General features: G+C 38.1%; 1 long non-coding RNA gene across 1 annotated transcript in view; it reads left to right on the top strand.

Annotated features, from left to right (window-relative positions):
• The first annotated feature begins 3,951 nt into the window (after nucleotides 1-3,951).
• Nucleotides 3,952-21,284, top strand: part of LOC131380972 (uncharacterized) — a 72,637-nt gene continuing 55,304 nt past the window's right edge. The window contains exon 1 of the long non-coding RNA XR_009209333.1: nucleotides 3,952-4,066. This is a non-coding gene — a long non-coding RNA (uncharacterized LOC131380972). The remainder of the gene's footprint in view (nucleotides 4,067-21,284) is intronic.

The raw sequence follows: 21,284 nt of genomic DNA, 5'->3' as shown, positions 1-21,284 counted from the left end.
AAGACTCAGACAGCTGAAATCTAGAACAGCTGGGCTCTTTGGATATTCCTCTCTGTGTGGTCTTTTGATATGTTCTCTCCAGCCTGATAGCTTCAGCGGAGTCAGACTACTTACACGATGGCTCAGAGCTTTAAAATGCTTGTCTTAATAGAACAAGAGTCAGGTGGAAGCCATATCATCTTCCACGGCTAGCTTTAAAATGCTTGTCTTAATAGAACAAGAGTCAGGTGGAAGCCATATCATCTTCCACGGCTAGCTTTAAAATGCTTGTCTTAATAGAACAAGAGTCACGTGGAAGCCATAGCATCTTCCAAGGCTTGCAATGTGACTTCTGCTGCATTTTATTTATTAGAAAGGGGTTGCTAAGGACAATTTATGTTCAAGAAGGGAGAATTAGATTCCACTTTTCTATGGGTGGAATGTCAAAGAATGTATGAACATATTTTCAAACCATCATGTGCACAGAGCAAATACCTATTATCATATTTTGAGACTCCTGTCTACAGTCGTCTCTCTTATGAAGGCTTTGGACCATGTTCATATTTCGCCTTACCCCTTACCCTTTCTCAAATTGACCATTTGCTTCATTATACTTCTATTATTTCTGTACTCTATTCTATTATTACAAGTATGATTTTTTTTGTATATCTATATTCGTTTATGCTTGTCTGGTCTATTAGAATACAAATGTCTTAACTGTGAGAAATGTTTCTATATTCTCCTTGTTAGCTGTGTTATTTAGCTCAGTATCAAAAAAAGTCTGTTAATTGAATGACTGATTGAACTGAATAAAGTATTGAATAATAAATATAAGAGAATATAAAAAGCTTAAATAAGCCAGAAAATTTATTTGTAACAAAACAGACTTACTTTTTAAATGATGCAAAATCATTTCTTTCAATGCTAAGGACATTTTGCTTTGGGCTTTATGAAAAATTACAATTGGTTTACCACTTTGTGTATAAGTGACTAGAAACCCCAAACTTATTTTTTTCTCATTAGCATTATGGTCATTGAAAGCAAATTATCGCATGCACAGATTAAGAGCTCATGTCCTTAGTTCTGAGGCCCTGAAAAAAATTAGCAAATTCTGTGGAATATACTCATCTTCTTTCTCTCAGAACTTAGTATACATTCATCTTGTGACTCCTACAGTGCTGATTACAAGAGCCATCAAATGTCCATAAAAGCCCAATATAATAATAGAAGAAGGAGCTTTTCCAAGATGAATTTAAGAAGTGATGGATTTGCAAAATGTAATGGTTAACTTCCTGGCAATTGTATAATAAATGATAAGCAGAAATTAAGTAATGCACTTCTATTTGCTTTAGATTTATATGTTTGCCTTTTGGGTACATGCTGGCCGTTGAAATTGACAGCATTAATCTTTGGCATCTTTATTTCATCTCCTATATAAAAGCTAGTTTAAAAAGATGTTGCAACTCTCACCCAAATTAGTGAAAGCAAGGTTATTTATATTTAATTTTCCCAAGTGCCAGACTTTTTACTTCTCATACATTCCTATATCAATATTAGCACTTTGGATATTAAGAAATTTAAAAAGTTGAATAGTTTACTGGCATATTTCAGCAACTCGAGATCTCTGCCACTCGCAATTGTAATTACATGGGGAGTGGATAATTAGTCTTTAATAGTAAAGGAATAGTAGGGGTCACATTGGGCTCAGAGTCACGGGTAGCGTTTTCATTAAATATCACCCCGTAGTCATTACTCACTGCACACTTTAGCAAGGCAGTTGATGAGGAAGGACATCGGAAACAGGGACATTGCCATCAACAGGCAGAGCACGCACATGCTCAAGAGTGTAATTTGGTTCAACTAGTACTTGGAGACACTTACTGTCACATTATGCCACCCTACAACTAAAAAGAGTTTAGGAGATAAAAACTATTGTTTAGAGCAAGTGTGTGGTTGTCTGATGGCACATACTTCAAATTCTCTTCCCGAAAGCTAAGAGATTCCATCATTCTATTGTTCCTTAGATGAAATTTGTAACATTGAATCCCACAATTTAATGTTTCATCAGGCAATACATGCACCAATGTCAATTATTCAACTAAAGTGATATGAAGTGAGAGATATTGCTCCATCATTATACAGAAAGCTTTAACAGAAATGGAGATGAAAGCAGGGCTCTCGTAGTAATTTCTCTGTGCCTTTATGTATAATATGAAGAAAATGTTTACACTTGATTTCCACCATTGTCATTTTTATTTATTTTTTGCTTTTCCTGTTCAGAAATAGACGTAACTATGATCACTCAGGTCAATTTTCAGAAATTTTAATCCCCGTATCTTGGCTTTAATATTTTTGGTGCATTTGTAAAATGAAAAACAAAACCCCAGATCTCAAGAACCCAGTTATATGTGGTGTCTGGTGTTAGCACACATAGATGACTTAAGACGATTTATCCCTGTCACACTCTATCAGCCACACCCCTCTCAAGTTTTCACAAAACAAAAATACACTCCAATAAAATGGTGAGAATACACGGTGAACACATCTCCTAGACAAGTCTCTTAGATCCTGATTTCAGCCAAAGTATTACCTCCCATGTCTTTTCTATACAGAAGTTCTCAAGTTGCCACTGGTTACATTATTTCCATTGGAATGCCTGCTCCTATAAAGACTTTCTACTTCTTCATATAAGTACTTGTAGCGAATGAGAGAAATAACAAGCCTGGATAGTTCTCATTTATGAAAATCAGTGATTTAAATTATGATGAAAAGGTAATGTCAGAAATCTGTTATGTCTCTGAGAGGTCTGGAATGAAAGTTATTGAAAGAGAATAAAAGGGGCCAGGCATGGTGGCTCACACCTGTAACCTCAGCACTTTGGGAGGCCAAGGCAGGTGGATCACTTGAGGTCAGGAGTTTGAGATCAGCCTGGCTAACATGGTGAAAACCTGTCTCTACTAAAAATACAAAAATTAACTGGGTGTGATGGTGAGCACCTGTTAGTCCCAGCTGCTCTGGAGGCTAAGGCAGGAGAATTGCTTGAGCCCAGGAGGCAGAGGTTGCAGTGAGCTGAGATCTTGCCACTGCACTCCAGCCTGGCCGACAGAGAGAGTCTCCGTCTCAAACTCCAGCCTGGCGGACAGAGAGAGTCTCCGTCTCAAACTCCAGCCTGGCCGACAGAGACAGACTCCGTCTCAAACTCCAGCCTGGCCGACAGAGACAGACTCCATGTCAAACTCCAGCCTGGCGGACAGAGACAGACTCCATGTCAAACTCCAGCCTGGCCGACAGAGACAGACTCTGTCTCAAACTCCAGCCTGGCGGACAGAGACAGACTCCATGTCAAACTCCAGCCTGGCGGACAGAGAGAGACTCCGTCTCAAACTCCAGCCTGGCGGACAGAGAGAGTCTCCGTCTCAAACTCCAGCCTGGCGGACAGAGAGAGTCTCCGTCTCAAACTCCAGCCTGGCGGACAGAGAGAGTCTCCGTCTCAAACTCCAGCCTGGCGGACAGAGAGAGTCTCCGTCTCAAACTCCAGCCTGGCCGACAGAGAGAGACTCCGTCTCAAACTCCAGCCTGGAATCTCGCTCAAATCACCTGGCGGACGAAAGATCTCTCTCAACTCACCTGGCCGACAGAGACAGACTCCCAAATCACCTGGCCACTCCAGCCTGGCCGACAGAGAGACTCTATCTCAAACTCCAGCCTGGCCGACAGAGAGAGTCTCCGTCTCAAACTCCAGCCTGGCCGACAGAGAGAGACTCCGTCTCAAACTCCAGCCTGGCCGACAGAGACAGACTCCATGTCAAACTCCAGCCTGGCGGACAGAGAGAGTCTCCGTCTCAAACTCCAGCCTGGCGGACAGAGAGAGTCTCCGTCTCAAACTCCAGCCTGGCCGACAGAGAGAGTCTCCGTCTCAAACTCCAGCCTGGCCGACAGAGAGACTCTCTCTCAAACTCCAGCCTGGCCGACAGAGAGACTCCGTCTCAAACTCCAGCCTGGCCGACAGAGACAGACTCCATGTCAAACTCCAGCCTGGCCGACAGAGAGAGACTCCACCTCAAAAAAAGGGAGAATAAAAGAATGGGTAAGATCATTTGTATCTAATAATAATACTCATTTTAAGTAATTTTAGGGAGTTTTATAAACATATTTTGGGAGAAATTCTCTGTTTTACTTCATGATTGTACTAGTTTTTGATCTGTATGTTGAGTTAGAGTGATGAGTGCTTGTATGTGATTCCAGCCAGTGAGGGTTTTCACTCACTTATTAGAGGGAAGAAAAGAATAGGAAACAAGGCAAAAGATTGACTTCGAAAAAGGAGTCATAATTTGGAAAGTGACAGATAGCAAACATAGTCTCTACCTTACTAAGATTGTCTACCATAGCTTCCCTTCTCCTGTCTAATGTTTTTTAATTTGACTGCTGCTCTTCAGACGATCTTTTAGCTCTGTGTAACCTCTTTTATTTTTCCGTTTTTTAAAAAATTATGACACAAATAGTGCATAAAAGGCAGTTTAGTTTAAAAAATAATTATAAACACCTTATATCCACCATTTAGGCTCATTGCTGAATCACATCTAGCCCCATTCCTCAATAAATTTACTGTTATTTGGAAAAAGAAATAAGTGACTAGGTATAATAAAATGTTACAGGTACTTTAAAAAGTATGCTTCTGGGCACAGTGGCTCACGCCTGTTAATCCCAGCATTTTGGGAGGCTAAGGCAAGAGGATTGCTTAAGACTAGGAGTTTGAGACCAGCCTAGACAACATAGTGAGACCCTGTCTCTACAAAAAAATAAAAAACAAAAATAAATAAAAGACACATGCATTCATATAAAGTGTAATAAAAAAAAAACAGGGCATGGTCAATTAAATTTGTTGGGGAAAAAACAGAAGGGACAGGACAGAGATATCTTCATAGATGAAATTAGAGCTGAAGCCAAACAGATTAATGGGTGACTGCCAGGCAGACCGTGAGTTAGCAGAGGGCTCTAAGCAGAGGAAGCTGCAGTAACAAATAGCAGAGACATGAACAATACTGGCATATTTTGAAATCACAAGGGACTTTGTGGGATGTGGGGCAGCACCTTAAAATTCCTCTGCAATCTCATTTCTAAAGTTTGAATGGGACAAGCCTGGAAGTAGAGTGACCTGATGAAAAGCTGTTCAGGTAGCCCAGAAAGAAATTAAAGTCTGGATTAAGTAATATGGAGACACTGTGTAAGTTCAAGGAATTTTTAAGAATCACAATTTTCAAGATCTGGTGATTAGTTGGATATAGAGGGTAATGGAAGGAGGGTTTAAGAATCAGTCCTAAATTTTCAGTCTAAGTGATCAGGTTCATGACAGTTCTACTAGGTAAGATAGAAAACTCAGTAGGCCGGGCGCAGTGGCTCACGCCTGTAATCCCAGCACTTTGGGAGGCCGAGGCGGGCAGATCACAAGGTCAGGAGATTGAGACCATCCGGGCTAACACGGTGAAACCCCGTCTCTACTAAAAATACAAAAAATTAGCCGGGCGTGGTAGCGGGCGCCTGTAGTCCCAGCTACTCAGGAGGCTGAGGCAGGAGAATGGCGTGAACCTGGGAGGTGGAGCTTGCAGTGGCGCGATCTCGGCTCACTGCAAGCTCCAAAAAAAAAAAAAAAAAAAAAAACAACTCAGTAAAATTGCTCTTTTGCACAAATTTGGAAATAATGGTATTTGTGATTGCTTCCAATCTTCCTCTGAGACCCAGATGTTAATCAGAGAAAGACTGAGGGAGGAACCAAATGGGGGGAAGAACATGGAGCAGGGAGTATTCGGGAAGTGAGTGCCTTGTGATTATTTGAGGCTTTCACAGTCAGGGTATGGTTAACTATATTTTTCACTATCTTTATTTTTGTGCCTATTGCAATTTTATAACATGACTTTTACATTCACCTTGTAACAATATGACCCCGAATTTTAGCTGATACAATTCTTTCAATCCAACATACAGTATTTTGGTGTTTCTATGTGTAGTTGGAGAATCAGGTCAAAGATGCTGAATTGAGTTTTGATATTGAGTTTATGGTGCTTATCAGCTATGGAGATGGAACCCATGCAAAGGAATATAAACATATGTATTTGAATACCAGAGCTATTTGAGCTGCAAAAACAGATTTTTTGGCCATCGGTATATATTGGTGCTGGAAACCACGATTATACTTCCTTTGGAAACTGACATTTTATAGAGTAAGCAGAAGAGGAACCCGCACAGAAAACAGAAAATAGGAGCAGAAATATTTCACAAGATCAAATGAGTGCAGAGTCATGGAAACTGAAAGAATAGGAGTTGTTTTGAAAAGGAAGTGAGAGAGAAACTTTAGAGTGGAAATTTCTCTTGCATTTCATAATTAGGAAGCAATTTGAAACCTTGCTTAGAGGGCAGATTGCAATGAGACAAGAAATGATTGAATCTAACAAATTGAGACTGAGCATATTCTTTCAAGATATTTCAACAAGAAAGGGAGAATAGAATTTGGAAGCATTTATTCAAATACATTGGGTTGGGAGGCTTTAGATGGAAGACACTTGAATCTGCTTATGATGATAGTAGCTAGAAAGAGGTCTAAGATTCAGGAGAGAAAGATAGTAGACTATAGAGCAAATCTCCAGATTATTGATGAGAATTGAAAAATGTGCCATGGCGAAGGCTTGGCCCTGAAAAGGGGGAAACACCTCATTCTCTAAGGCTAACAAAGAGGAAACAATTCTGCTGCCCATGGATGTGGGCAAGTGTGCAGATAGGGAATCAGAAGTAAAGAGTGACCTTGGCTGATGGTCTCTCTTCTTTCAAGAAGATAGAATGGAAGGGTTGATTGATGACAAACTGTCAAAAATGGCTCTTGAATCTCAGTTAACACACATTTAGGCTGCTTGATGTGTTAGTGAGGATGCTACCAAAATGTACCAAAGTGCTTTATGTTTTATAAATATTGTAATAAAAACACTCTGTTGTCTTTGTTACTAGAAAGAAGTAATGAGAGAAGACTTGCTATTAATAAAGGGAGCACTAGACTAAGAGTCTATAGAGCTAGCTTCTGATTACAGTCTTGTCATGTAACTAGCATGTTAGACAAGACAATATAACAGGTTTCCCATCTGAAAAGGAGAGAATTGAATGAAATGATTTCCCAACACCCTTTCCTAATACAAACGTAACAACAGTTTTTATTTTGATAAATGCAACTAAACAGTATATAGAATTGCCTAAACTACACTATTTAATTTGTACACCCATGCCATGCTGTGGACCCCTGGTAGCTGGAGACTTAATCTGTAGCGTCAGGTTTGGAATAAAGTTTTTAAATTTATTTTAAAATATTTACAGCATTATTACTTTGAGTCAAACACTATGCTAGGTGTTGTGTGAATAAAAAAGCATACTCAATGACTTTGGGTCCTCGAGGGAGCTTACAAACTACTGAAAAAATGGAATATACATCTTTCAAATGTCGAAACTATAAAACCAAGACACGAAGAGACAATAAATATTCCAAGACTGAGCATAACAACACAGAGAGTCTTTGTTCCCAGGCTGTTTGTTAATTGCCAGAGACATTTGCTGTTAATTGGCCAGGACATTTTCCAGTTCAGTTCATGTGATGTGCTTCTAGTTCCCACTTGTCTACTAAATCTGTTGCCACCGTAGCCTAGAGAGATTCTAAAAGTACTGTAGAAGACTACAGAAATGTTATCTCCCTGCGGAGGGAATTGGTTTGGGCATGAACCCATGAGCAGTTTAATGTCATTCAGCTTATGCTGTGTGTTATCCTTGAGCTAACTAAACTCTGCCATCAGAAACAGAGTTGCTGCTTGGGGGATGAGAATTGGGGGTTTTAGGTGTAGTATTTTATTAAACTTGGCATTAACTCCTCCTCAGCATATCTAAAACCAAGTGAACTTGAACGTCCCTCCCTCCATCTCTCCCTCCTGTTTTTTTTTTGTTCTTTCCTGTCTCTCTCCCTTTCTTTCTTCATTTGCCCATCTAGTCTATAGCTTTTTATCTCAATGTTGTTGGGCCCTGTAGTAGATGATAAGGATACAAAAGTAAAAGTGTGATTTCTTTTCTCATAGAGCTTATAACCATGGGAAGAATATACAAATAAACAGTAATAATGCACCTCAATAACTGTTTGGGAGTATTGTGCAATAAACGGGGAGAGGAGGGAGGGGAACAATAATTGTCAAGAAAGACATTCTGTATTGGGTCTTGAAACATGGCTGTGTGTGTGTGTACGTGTGTGTGTACATGCACACTTACTTTCTGGGAAGAACTTACTGCATGTGTAGAAGTCCTGAGGCAAGAAAGGGCCATGCATGGGGTTTGATGGAGTTTTGAGCATTCCACCTCTGCTCCAAATGGCGGAAGAGATGATAAGCCTTAATCTTACTTCTGCTACTCACCTGGCTAATTGCAGTATATCCCTCCTTCTCTCCTATTCTATCACATTTACTTTCCTCTTCAAATGACAGTTTCATCAAGGAACAACTCATCCACACATACACCCATAGGTCTCAGGACCTTGTCTTAATCTATTTGCCTACTAAAAGGAAAAAAGAATAACTTATTTTTTTGGTAGAGAATATATTGTCACATATTTTTATTTCCCTGATGACAGCAGGGAAGGGTAATTGTGGAAGTGCCAGTTGCTTGAAAGGACTATAGGATACAAAAAGGAGTGCAAAGTATGAGATTGGAAATATAGATGGGACAGATCCTGAGCTGCCAAGGATGCCATACCAAAAGAAGGGATCTCACCATAAAAGTGATGGGAAGCATTGAAGACATTCAAGGAGGGGAGAGACACAATCAGATCTATATTATATAATGGCCATGCTTCATGTTATATTTAGTAGTGTATAGCAAAGAATTTGGACTTGCCTACAGAGAGATCTTGTCTTCAGCTTCTGGGAGGTAATACATGTCAAACCTGGTAGGATTATCTTTGTTCAGGATTATCATGCAAAAATGGCCCAGGGCCAACTCTCTAACACCCATTGTTCAGGGTGGGGACTAGCCCACCAGATCTTAGTGTGGGGCCAGACACACTCAGTAGTCTTAGGGTAGCGATTGGCTTTGTAAGAAAGACCAACCCTATGATTTTGGGTAGGGGTTTTGGGTAATGTGATATCAGTCAACCTGCAGGCTAAGATTAACCAAATGGGCAATCAATCAGTCAATCAATCAAAAATGCCTTAGTCATGGTGCTCTAGTAAGAACTCCGCATGCTAAGACTTGAGTGAGTTTCCCTGGTTGGCAGTGCTTCATACATTTGTCACACACTGATGACAGGAGAGCAATGCATGCTGACTCTATGGGAAGAGGACAATGACAGGTCACATTTGGAACTTACCTAGACTCTGCCCTATGCCTCTCTCCCTTTAGCTGATTTTAATCTCTATCCTTTCCCTGTAATGAATCATAACCATGAGTATAACAGGTTTCGGAGAGTTTTACGAGTCCTTTCAGAGAAGTACTGAAACCGAATATGGTTTTGTGAATGCTACCCATCCCAGTCCCCTCCTCAACTTACAGTTGGTGTCAAAATTCAGGGCAGTCTTGGGAACTGTGTCCTCTAATTTTATACTTGGCAGAAATTTCTTGCACATAGTAATTAAAAGTATAGGCTTTGGAGTCAGACAGACCTAGATTCAAATTCTAGCTTGGTTACTTTGCGATCTGTGTTACCTCTCAGAGCTTTACTTTTTTTTTTAGCAGTAGCAGATGTCTTTGGTGCTCTGTGTCACCTCTCCTTGGCTTACATTGGATTTAGTTGCAACTGTGGTGAATAATTCCAAGTGAGCTTAGACTCACCTTTCTCAGGCATTGTTCCAATTCAAGTGTGTGCTGTGTATCTTTTCTCCTTCTGTCCCTGGGCCGTGGGTGCCTCTCAACAAATGAAAATATGGTCCAGGGCCAACTGTCTAACAATGGGGACAGCAGCTATAAATAAACGTCTCAAACTCTTATATTTCAGAGGGGCACTTCTTGGATGCATTCTGTTGATTTCTCCAATATACCAGCGCCTGTTGCCTGTAGGATCAACCAGGATATTGGCATTGGCTTTTCTGCCCCATTCCCTCACTTCTTTTGACCTAAGACCTTTCACATTCTCTATTTTAGAATCTAAACGAAGACACTGTCACATACCTTTTATGAGGATTAAGTGAGATAACATATTTACTTAAAAGAGATTAATGTAGTACTTAATATATAAAGGCTGCTATTAGAAAATGACATAAATCAAAGCAATATTTATAGGGATGGTAAGAAGGATTGATTTGAGAGATTCAGGGAATTGAGTAGAGAGATTTTTTTTTTATTTTTATACTTTAATTGATGCCTAATAATTGTACATATTTTGAGGATACATAGTGATGTTTCAATACATGCAATGTATAGTAATCAGATTAGGGTAAATAGCGTATCCATCATTTTAAGTATTTATCACTTCTTTGTGTTAGGAACATTCAATATCCTCCTTCTAAATATTCAAAACTATATTATTGTTAACTACATTCATCCTACAGTTGCGTAGAACAGTAGACGTTATTCCTCTTATCTAGCCATAATTTTGTATCTTTTAATAAATCTCTCTGTATCCCTCTAGTGTTCTTTGCTCTACTTTTCATTTCTATGAGACCAATAGGTCTTGTTTTTTAGTTTGTTTTTTTTTTTCTTCCACATGTGAGTGAGAATATGAAGTATTTAATTTTTGGTTCCTGGCTTATTTCCCTTAAGGTAGTGATCTCCAGTTCCATCCATGTTGCTGCAAATGACAAGATTTTTTTTTATTTATGGCTGAATAGTATTCTATTGTTTGTATATACCAAATAGTCTTTCTTAATTCATCTGTTGTTGGACATCTATGTTGATTTCATATCTTGGCTACTGTGAGTAGTGCTGCAATAAACATAGGGGTGCAGATTTCTATTTAATATACTGATTTTCTTTCTTTTGAATAAATGTCCAGTAGTTGCATTGCTGGATCATATGGTAGTTCTATTTGTAGTTTTTGAGGAACCTTCACACTGTTCTCCATAGTGGCTGTAACAACTTACATTCCATCAATAGTGTACAACAGTTTCATTTTCTCCACATCTACCTCATCAGCCTTCGTTATTTTCTGTCTTTTTTATTTGTATTTTTAGAGACAGAATCTTGCTCGGTCACCCAGGCTGGACTGCAGTAGCATGATCATGGCTCACTGCAGCCTTGAGCCCCTGAGCTCCAGCAATCCTCCAGCTTCAGCCTCCTGAGTAGCTGGGACTAAGGCACAAGCCCCTATGGCTATTTTATTTTATTTTTGATAATTGCCATCCTAAATGGGGTGAGATGATACCACACTGTTGTGTTGATTTGCAGTTCCCTGATGATTAGTGATATTGAGCATTTTTAAATGCATTTGTTGGCATGATGTATGTCTTCTTTTGAGAAATATCAGTTCAGGTCATTTGGCCATTTTTAAATTGGATTGTTTGGGTGTTTTATGTTTTTTGTTTGTTTTTTGCTGTAGAGATGTTTGGATATTAATCCCCTGTCAGATGACTAGCTTGCAAATATTTTCTCCTGTTCTGTAGGTTGTCTTTTCACTCTGTTAATTGCTTCCTTTGCTATGCAGAAGCTTGTTAGTTTGCATAGTCCCATTCATTTATTCTTTCATGCCTATGGGTGGGGACCAGGGAGTATTCCTTTCTTTTGTTGGTTTTCCTTTACTCTGCTCATGTTCTTACATACAATTCCTTCATTAAATATTCTTCAGTTACCCCATTTGAATGTGTGACCTGTTGAGAAGAAGCCCATGAGAAAGGCAGCACATATAGGATTGAGACAATAATTGACATAGGGAGATGGATACTGAAAAGTTGAAAAAACATGATTTCAAAATTTCAAAAAGCAGTGGCTTTTCACACAGATACCAGCATTATTTCTTTAGTAACATGTGTCGGCTCCTATCACTTCCCTATCCCCAAGCTCTGCAGGGACTTCCCATGTTATTCAGAATGAAATCTACGGCATTGACTGGGTGTAGTGGCTCACGCCTGTAATCACAATACTTTGGGAGGCTGAGGTGGGTGGATCACTTGAACCCAGTAGTTCAAGACCAGCCTGGCCAATATGGCAAAAAACTATCTCTACTAAAAATTCAAAAATTAGCCAGGTGTGGTGGCATGTGCCTGTAGTTTCACCTACTCAAGAGGCTGAGGCATGAAAATCACTGGAACTCAGGAAGCAAAGGTTGCAGTGAGCTGAGATCCTGTCACTGCACTCCACCTTGGGCAACAAAGCGAGACTCTTAGAAAAACAAACAACAAAAAAAGAAGAAATATACAGCTTCTTCCACGGCAACCAAGTCCTATGATCAGGTCCTCTAACTTACTGACCTCATTTCCTTCTACTCTCCATCTTGCTTACTCTAAAGTAGCCTTCTTGCTCTTCCTCTTTCCCTCTCAACTGGCTTTCTTGCTATTCCTGAAGCAAGACAAACACTACCCCTCCTCATAACCTTTGCCTTTACTGTTCTTTCTGCCTGGAAGTGTATTGCTTGCTCATATCACTACCCAACATCACCTATCAGAGACAACTGTTGTGACCACTCTCTCTAAAATAATATCTTTCTGCCCCTATCATTCTTGCTTTTTGTATCCAGATTTATTTTTCTTTATCGTCCTATCACTACATAGCACTTAAACTCTATGATAGATGGCTATTTATCTGCTCTATTCCTAGAGCCTATAGAAGTACCAGGCATAAAATAGATGATCAATAAATATTTCTGAATGAATAATGGGAGAAACAACTTTTAACAGTAACCACCTCTTCTGCTGAGATAGATACTCGTACATCTATAAAGTAAAAATTGATATCTATCTATCTGTCTATCTATCTTGCATCGTATCTGCAGAGTCCAGATGAAGATATACAGTATTAAAAAATACCCAGTCTGTATTATCATCAAGATGAGTAATGCTCCATTTAACTGTAAAATGGCAATTTCATGGTATGTGAGGTGTGGTGGCCATGATTATGCCTCTGTCTGATCTCCAACTGGGGAGAAGATAATTCAAATATTACCCCAGCTGCTACACTCTGGAATTCCACACTGCATTCCTGACAATGCAAAATTTCCTGGAGCTGTTCCCAGAAGATGACTGAGTGCATCAGGAACGCTAAGGCAGGCTCATTACTGGGGGATGTTGGACTAATATGATGAACAACTTTAGTTTGAGGACTCCCCATCAACACTACTAAACTTTTTTAGAAGTGTGCACTAGTCCAAGACTCGTCCACACTACTTTCACTTTTTTCTTATCTCTTTTACAAGAGTCAGACTTGCGTTAAAGTTTCTTGGTTCTTCCAATCTCCCTTAGCTTCCTCATAGGCACTCCTCCTTAGAAATATTTTAGATGTTTAATTCTATTTTGGCTTGTGCTTCTTCACGACTGGACTAGCAAATAAAAGAAACTCATCCCAAGGCCCAAGAGGTCTCTCCATCTTAGGAAGGATTTTGATCACAAATTCCAACATATTCAGAAATTCACTATCCAAATCAATGGGTTCTGAAGAGAAATTTCCTCCCTCTGTTTTTTTTGTTTTTTTTGTTTTTTTTTTTTTGAGACAGAGTCTCACTCTGTTGCTAAGGTTGGAGTGCAGTAGCATGACCTCAGTTCACTGCCACCTTCGCCTCTGGGGTTCAAGCTATTATCCTGCCTTAGCCACCTGAGTAGCTGGGATTATAGGCGTGCGCCACCACACCTGGATAATTTTTGTACTTTGAGTAGAGATGAGGTTTCGCCATATTGGCCAGGCTGGTCTCGAACTCCTGACCTCAGGTAATCCACCTGCCTTGGCCTCCCACAGTGCTGGGATTACAGGCGTGAGCCACTGTACCCAGCCATTTCCTTCCATATTTTAAACTAGTGCCATTATTCTCTTTTCTGATCTTCTACACTACTAATTTGTCCATCTCTTCCACTGTAGTTCTCCAAGCTGTCAGAAAAAGCAAAAACATCTATCATAGTTTTAGAACATGCAAGTTGGCCTGAATGCCTCTTCACTTGAGAGTCATATAATGAATCACCAACTGATAATAGTGAACTATGCATCTGGCACCAAAACTTGTTATTTAAAGGGTGTGTGAATGATTTGTTGGCATTCTAGAAATGGCAACAATGCAGAAAAATTTAATTCGATGTACGTGGGATGTCAAGTTGTTGGACTTCAGTCCATGACCTGCTAATAAGCAGCATATGACCGCTGATAATTTCCAGTTTAGAGTGCTTCTTCCTTTATCCTGCACTTTGGGTTCTTTTCTCTGTCCTCCTCAGAGGTTTCACTTTTAAATCTTTCCTTCACTCTCACATAGTACATCTGCTGCCTCTCAAATGGATTTTTCTCTGATGTATATAAACATGTTTAGTTGTCTTCCATTTAAACAAACAAATATGACACAAAAAGACTTCATACGTTCTCTACTTACCTTGCAGAAATGCTATGGGCATGAAATAGAAGTGGCTATAAGCTCAATGCAAGTAGGATTATGTCTAACTTAATATGTGCTCTGTTCCTAGTCCCTTGCCTGATGGCTAGATCATGACCAAAAAGAAAAAAAGAAACAAATAAATAAATGGATGAATAAAATGAGATAACGTGCTTTTTGAAAGATAATACATGTGCTTTGAAAGTGGTGTACAATAAAGGCATACAGTATATTAATTTTTATCTTATTTTTAACAAACTTTTACTGAAGTATAAAATATATGCAGAAAAGCACATACGTTATAGCACAGTTCAATGACTTTTCAAAACACATACACACTTTTGTAGCCAAGACCAAGATTGAGAAACACCATATTACTGGCATCCAGTACCTCAGAGTTTCTCTTCTTGTTCCAGTCACTACAAACCTCAACCCATCAAACTCTTTTGTGTCCAATTTTGTTGACTCAACATTTTGTTGGGTCGTTTTATCCTTATTATTTTGTGCAGTTAATTCATTCTCATGACTGTGTACTATTCCATTGTATGAGTATGCCACAATTTATTTGCCAATTCTACTATAGGCATTGAGATTATCTCCTGTTTTGAGCTTTCATGAATGGTTCTTTGCTGAATATTTTTGGACATATCTTACAGTAGGCATATTTATACATATTTCAGTTGGGATTATATCTAGGAATGAAATTTCTGGGTCGTGTAGTTGTTTTTTAAGGCTACATATTAAAATATATCCTGTAAACACCCCTACAGTGTTTAGTGAGGAATAGAAACCCAAAGTCACTCAAGTAAAAAAGAGTTTATTAAAGTTGCACAAACTCCAAGGAATAAAAAATAGGAAACTATCAAAAGGGGACACATAAACTCAGAAAGTATAGCATTTCGTGTTTAAACAGCTCTACATACTTCAGTAGAAGAAGCATTTAAAATTTTATAACTTGGATGCTTATTAGAAGGCCAATGAGTCATCAAGAGCAAGTTAAATTGGTAAGGGTGTATAATACATTTTAGAAAACAATTTTATTAAAATATTAAGATATAAGTTTGTTCTTAATGAGAAAAATATTTAACAATATGGGAAAATCTACCCCAGTCCTACTTTACTAAGGAGTCTGAAAAGCCACTATTTAACTGAGAGAGGAAAAAAAAAACTTTTTATATAATGAGAAAAAAATATAATGGGAATACTTAAATTTACTGTTAGCATATTTTAGCTTTATATTAATATTTTCATATATACTTTATATATTCATTTTATAATTATATATACACAGAAACCATTTAATAACTGTATCAATACATTATATGCCTTTGTGTAATATACATATAATGAAATACAAGTAGAAGGACTTTTATTAAACTGTGTTGATTAAATATCTACATAGGATATATAACATGTATCATGTACATTTTATATTTATCAAAAGTTCTCATTGGCCACATGGTTGCTCAAAGGTGACAAATTTATGCTGTAATCTTTATTCTGATGTCCGCAGTGATATACTACCTACACCATTAGGGAAATAATTACTGTTTTCTCTAGGTGCTTACACAGCTGACCTGGGGCTTTGTTATTTAACCTTCGCTGAAATGTTTCATGAAGTTCAAGATAAATCTATTATATTATTAGATAAGCATACCTGTCCCCTGGCTAGCTCAAAATGACATTGTAAGAATGAATGAGACTGTATCATTAAATATCTTTAAATACTAAAAAAAAATTAAATTGTGTAAATGGTTTAACTTTAATATGACCACCAAAGGAATATTTTGGGAGTTTGATTGTATTCCATTCAAAAATTATTAAGTTAGTAAATTAGCTTTATAATGTTACTTTTACTAAATTCAAAGAGTAGTGTCTTGAATTAATTTTTGTGAGAGAGACTTTTTATAAAGTGGGATGCTTTCAGTTGCAAGTTTGAAAATCCAGTCCAAAGGAACTTAACTATTAAAGGAAATTGATTGGCTCAAGTAATTGAAAAGGCTGGGAGTGATATAGCTTCAGGAATGATTAAGTGTAGGGCCTGAAAGGATGGAATAAAGAAATGGTCACTCACTCACTCTCTTTCTTCTCAGTACTGCTTTCCCTTAGGTTATTACAATTCTCGAGCAAGGACTCCCTAGAGCAAATTGGGTCAATAGCATCTTAAAGTGTTTTTCAATCCTTGGGGAAATCCCAGAGGAAAAAGAGAGTTTTTCTTTCCCAACAGTTTTATGAAAATCCTTGGATTATTGCTGGCCCTAAATGGTGATGTGTCCCCACATGGTCAGTGCTATGTGGCCTCTGTTAGCTAGGAGTGGGTCACCAGTATATCCTGCAGTCAGGAGATAGTTTCAGTATTATGTTCCATATGCCGACTGGGAAACGACTGACTTCCCAAAGTAGGATCAGGTGCTTCTACCAGTGGCCAAGGCTAAAGGCAAAATCAGCAAGGCGCCAAATTTCCTTTCTTACCCATGTGGAGCCCATAAGTCAGAGTTCAAAAAGAGCCTGCCTCCAAACCCAGCTTGGTTTTTAACATTTCTTGAAGACTTACAAAACATTTAGCAATTTGTCTTTAAATGTTCTTCCACTATAAATTACCTCCTGGGTTTGACAAAACTACTTGCCAAAATCTTATTGACTGTGTTTCAGAGACTCTTTGCAACATTTTCTCCCAGTGAGATTACAGTTGTACATTTGTTAATTAGCATATTTGGGACCCATAATCGAACACTTAATGTCTGAGACGAAATCATATAACCCTGTCGTGTTTGAGCAGAATATTAATTAGGAAGCTGTGAAGTTTCAGAGAGTGACACATTACAGCTCCAATAGTTAGAGGAAAACTAGACCAGTCAACCTGATTTTATCTGTACAAGAGCTTCTCCACGAATAAAAAATTAAAAAGAAATTTAGAGCCCCAAGGGAAAAATTAAAGAGCTTATAGAATGGCAGGAAAAAGTAACAAGGGCAAAGAAAGTCAAATTACAACAGATGTACTTTTTGGTGGGTCATTTGGATTTTGCTGGCGGGATAACCCCAGCAGGAGGGGTATTTTCACATCGCTTAGCAGAGGCCACAGCAGGGATGAGGAGTTCTAATCACTTTATTAGAATTGCAAAGTCATTAAGGGAAGCATGGGCATGTGGAAACTATTTATAGAAGTATTCAATGAAATGCTTGTGTGACCACAAGAAGTAATGGAAAGTGAGTGTTGCTCATGGACGCATAAAAATAAAAACTTGATTTATTTTGGCTAAATAGATGGAATCAAGAGATTCTCTTTGTTGGGGAAAAGAATTGTTCTGAGAATGAGGTCTTATTACCATAAGCTGGCCACTTTAGTGCACAATCTTGGACCATCAGCTCCAATTAAATTCTTATACCTCTTTGGTAATAGCAATTAAAATATTAATCTACCTTATAATGTTGATTGTAACATATAATCTTGGATAAAGTTCTTTAAAAACACTTCAGACCGAGAAATTTTGGACTATTTGGGGCTCTGCTCTTCCTACTAACGATTTCTTAATGAATTGTTTAACCTGGTCACAACAGATCTTGGTGACTCTATGAATTTAACTCTGATATGTAAAATCTTCTGGTTCATAACACCAAGAGTTTCCAATGTCATTTATATACACCACTCAGGGAGATCAAAGTATACATAAGAGCAGCTGTGTTGGTATAACTCTAATTACCATAGGCAGAGTTGCTTTTGCGTAATCTGGGTACATATTAGTTTGCTGTTTCTGCATAACAAATCACCATAAACTTAACAGGTTAAAAAAATAGCCACATTTATTACCTTACAGATTTCAGGTCAGAAGTCCAGGCACAGAATGAGACTGTGTTCTCTGCTTATAGTCTTCTGAGGCTGAAATCAAGTTATTGGCCACCTGCATTCTCAGTTGGAGTCTCTGGGAAAACATTTGCTTCCACATTTCATTGAGCTGTATGGCTGAATTTAGTTCCTTATGGACATATGACTGCTGTCCCTGTTTCTTTGCTTCCTGTCAGCTGAGGGCTGCTCTTCACTCATTAAGGCTGCCTGTGTACCTCACCACATGGTCCCTTTCATCTTCAAATCCAGCAGTTGAGAATCTTGTCAAATCTCTCTGATGTTTTGATCTCTGACCTTAGGGAGACCACAGTCCCCTTTAAGGGTTCATGTGGTTATGCAGGCTCACCCGGGATAATTTTTTTTAAGGTCAGCTGTCCCATATGTATAACCTAATCACGGGGGTAAGGTCCATTATACTCACAGTCTTAGAGATAATGCAGGATGTAGATAACTGCTAGTGGGCCTCTTAGGCAGTCATCTTAGAATTCTGCTTACTGTAGAGCAGGACACTATATTTCTTTGACCTAAATGTAGGTGGCCAAATATACAGTGGTCTAGGTTTCAAAGACATCATTTTTCAACAGTTTTCAACCTGTTTTCAGTTATCCATCATTGCCTGCTCCCTCCATAACCATGAAAATTGCCAAACACAATATTAAGCCAACCCAGTGTTAAGAAGTGGTTTTTGCACGAGTGAGCTGGGAAAATGTTGTTTGTAGATTTCTGGGTACCATACCTAAAAAAAATTTAGCTCAAAAAGTCTCAGAGGAAACCGAGGAATATGCATTGTAATGGTGATTCTGACATATGCAATCAGCAGAACACAGTTCAAGAAACACCACTACTTCCAAATCTGTGTATTGATCTGGCTGTCTAGTGTGGCCACATAAACTTCTCATAGCCTGGTATTCATAGCATTATTGTTCAAATGAAAACATTTGAATTGGATTTCTGAAAATATTCGAGAACTTAACTTGAGATCTACTTTGCTTACTTCTTGAAAATACCAAACTATTCTAATGTAAAGCAAATTTGGATGTGAAACATAAAGCAGAAAAAAAAAAGGTGCACATTACAAAATAATCACTTTTCTCAGAGTTTGAATGCGCTTCTTTGAGTGTCATCACTAAAAAAATGTCATTTAAAAAATGTGCTGTATTTTGTCAGATTTACATTAGGCATTCATTGAGAGAAATATCAAAAATATTTGGCTGCATTTGTCTTTTATTCATATGTAATGATGATCGTGGAACAAAACATGAAAAATGTGCTGTAGATTCTGCAATCGTGATGGAATACATACAAATTGTTGTATATATTTCAGATGCAGTTTAAACATAGAACCAAAGGCTTGATTTATGAACAGAAATGCTGAATAAAAGATGAAAAATGCCACCATAATAAGGGACACACTAAAAAAAAATGCTGTTTTTAGACAACTTTTTAGAGTTACTCTGAGCACAAGGTTGTTTCATTTTTTCTTAATTCTGATGATTTCAGCTTATTTGTAGTTTATTTTCTAGCCCTTTCAGCTCATCACTAAATTAAAATTGATTTGTCTCTGGGAAGTATTAAATACTTTAAAGAAGAAATTGTACATTTCAACTAAATCATTTGCAAGCAGGCATGTAGTGAATTTCCCTCGTGATCATGACACTCTGAAAAACAACGTAGTAGATACGAATTCAAGCACTGTCTTTAAAAATTGTAATACATATAAACTGCTTACCTTGTCTTACCTGGGGAAATGCAAAGAAATCTTTTCAATTGCCATTAGTAACAATGATCGCCATAATAAGTACATCTAAATATCCAGCTTCACTTCTACTTAACCCATTCACATAAACCAGTATAATACAAATTTGTCACATTTCCATACCTACTAATTCTCCTGTTAGATAAAAATCTTGGTTTTCTGAAAGGAGAATTTCTTTGATATTAAAAAATTTAATATTGTTGTTACCAAGATTAATACAAATATATGTAATGATAATATATGATTGCTACTAAAGCAAGTGATTACTAGAATATTAATGTGGTTAATATAGTTAAAAATTTGTCATATATTGTACATGTGGGTTTTTTTTTTTTTTTTTTTTTTATTATACTTTAGGGTTTTAGGGTACATGTGCACAATGTGCAGGTTTGTTACATATGTATCCATGTGCCATGTTGATTTCCTGCACCCATTAACTCGTCATTTAGCATTAGGTGTATCTCCTAATGCTGTCCCTCCCCCCTCCCCCCACCCCACAACAGTCCCTGGAGTGTGATGTTCCCCTTCCTGTGTCCATGAGTTCTCATTGTTCAATTCCCACCTATGAGTGAGAACATGCGGTGTTTGGTTTTTTGTCCTTGCGATAGTTTACTGAGAATGATGTTTTCCAGTTTCATCCATGTCCCTACAAAGGACACGAACTCATCATTTTTTATGGCTGCATAGTATTCCATGGTGTATATGTGCCACATTTTCTTAATCCAGTCTATCGTTGTTGGACATTTGGGTTGGTTCCAACTCTTTGCTATTGTGAATAGTGCTGCAATAAACTGGTCAAAGGTATTCTATTCGAGATCCCTGAGGAACCCACATGATTTCACAAGGTTGAATATTACATCCCACCAAATGTAAATCCTCTCCAGCACCTGTTGTTTCCTGATTTTTTAATGATGGCCATTCTAACTGGTGTGAGATGGTATCTCACTGTGGTTTTGATTTGCATTTCTCTGATGGCCAGTGATGATGAGCATTTCTTCATGTGTTTTTTGGCTGCATAAATGTCTTCTTTTGAGAAGTGTCTGTTCATGTCCTCTGCCCACTTTTTGATGGGGTTGTTTGTTTTTTTCTTGTAAATTTGTTTGAGTTCATTGTAGATTCTGGATATTAGCCCTTTGTCAGATGAGTAGGTTGCAAAAATTTTCTCCCATTCTGTAGGTTGCCTGTTCACTCTGATG

This window comes from Hylobates moloch, unplaced genomic scaffold (assembly GCF_009828535.3).
Source record: "Hylobates moloch isolate HMO894 unplaced genomic scaffold, HMol_V3 SCAFFOLD_13, whole genome shotgun sequence".
NCBI lineage: Eukaryota > Metazoa > Chordata > Mammalia > Primates > Hylobatidae > Hylobates > Hylobates moloch.
Note: the sequence above shows the minus strand (reverse complement) of the source record. Positions and strands in the feature narration are given on the sequence as shown.